The following is a 267-nucleotide window of genomic DNA, read 5'->3' on the forward strand; positions in this document are numbered from 1 at the left end:
CCAGCGTGGTCAGTCCCCTGGGCTGGGGCGGCAGGAAAGAAGCCGTAGCATCCCCGCTACCCGAGGAGCCGGCACGGAAGCGCGCAGTCCCAGGCGGCTGCGGTGCCCACTGGGCCCACGATGATGGCGGAGCAGGTGAAATGCACCTCGGCGGGGGGCGGCTCCGGAGCGGGCTCCGGGCCAGTGGTGAACGCGGAGCTGGAGGTGAAGAAGCTGCAGGAGCTGGTGCGCAAGCTGGAGAAGCAGAATGAGCAGCTGCGGAGCCGG

The sequence above is a fragment of the Pteropus alecto genome, unplaced genomic scaffold, assembly GCF_000325575.1.
Source record: "Pteropus alecto unplaced genomic scaffold, ASM32557v1 scaffold72, whole genome shotgun sequence".
Lineage (NCBI taxonomy): Eukaryota > Metazoa > Chordata > Mammalia > Chiroptera > Pteropodidae > Pteropus > Pteropus alecto.